Source organism: Oncorhynchus nerka, linkage group LG14, assembly GCF_034236695.1.
Source record: "Oncorhynchus nerka isolate Pitt River linkage group LG14, Oner_Uvic_2.0, whole genome shotgun sequence".
Classification (NCBI taxonomy): domain Eukaryota; kingdom Metazoa; phylum Chordata; class Actinopteri; order Salmoniformes; family Salmonidae; genus Oncorhynchus; species Oncorhynchus nerka.
In genome coordinates, this window is record NC_088409.1 from 79687779 (window position 1) to 79688763 (window position 985).

The window sequence follows — 985 nt, forward strand, 5'->3', positions numbered from 1 at the left end:
GTTTTCTAATTTGAGATGTTTAGATTTGATAGGGAAGCTGAGAGGTCAAATATACTGTTAATATTTTCTACTGCCAAGTGTCGTGTCTTTGGCGTCATTAAACTGAAGACTTATTTTTATCAAATAAATTCTCTGTAATTATTAGTATGTGATTAAACTAACTTAATCATGTGAATGTAATTAACTAGGAAGTCGGGGCACCAAGAAAGATGTTCAGATTACAGAGTTATAATTTTCCTAATATAACTTTCAGATATTTTAATATCTGATCAATTAGTCTTCTAATTAATGAGTTATTCTTTACCGCATGTTAGTCTCATTTCAAACGTCGTAAATTGTTGGTTATCTGCACGAACCCAGTCTTCACTATGAGTCATCCATACATCAATTGTCTCAATAATTTATTTATTAACTAAATAAATCATCTCAGAAATGCACACAAACAATCAAGTAGATATGGTTACAAGGAAATGATCGGGGAATGTGCCCTAGTGGGCTAAACCGGCATGGCGGCTTGTTAGACAAAGGGACTGAGGAGGGTGCGAAAGATAAAAGACACTACAAAGCTGATAATTATAACAATTGAAATGCTAATCCTTTGCACATGAACGCTCACTCATTCGGGAATAATTGCAATCAATATATATATTTACATTCAGTGTGTCGTCGTGATCTCTGTTGGAACGTTTGTTTCTGTTGGAGAGTTTGTCCGCCCTCTCTCTCTGCTGTGGTTAGAATGGATAGTTCAGAGTAACATTCAGCAATGTTGGTATAGAATAGATGTTCCGATGGTTGTCTGTCCTCGTGTTCAAGGGTACATAATTTCTAGCTGCAGACTAGTAATTAGTATCAAAGATGTGTTCTTATTCTGTCGGTATAGATAGTCTCAGAGTTTAACCATGTGGTATGGTTAAGAATTCAGCAATTGTCTGAAACCTTAGCCCTCTCGTGTTTATCGGGGTAAGCTGGTCTGGGCTCAAACCTT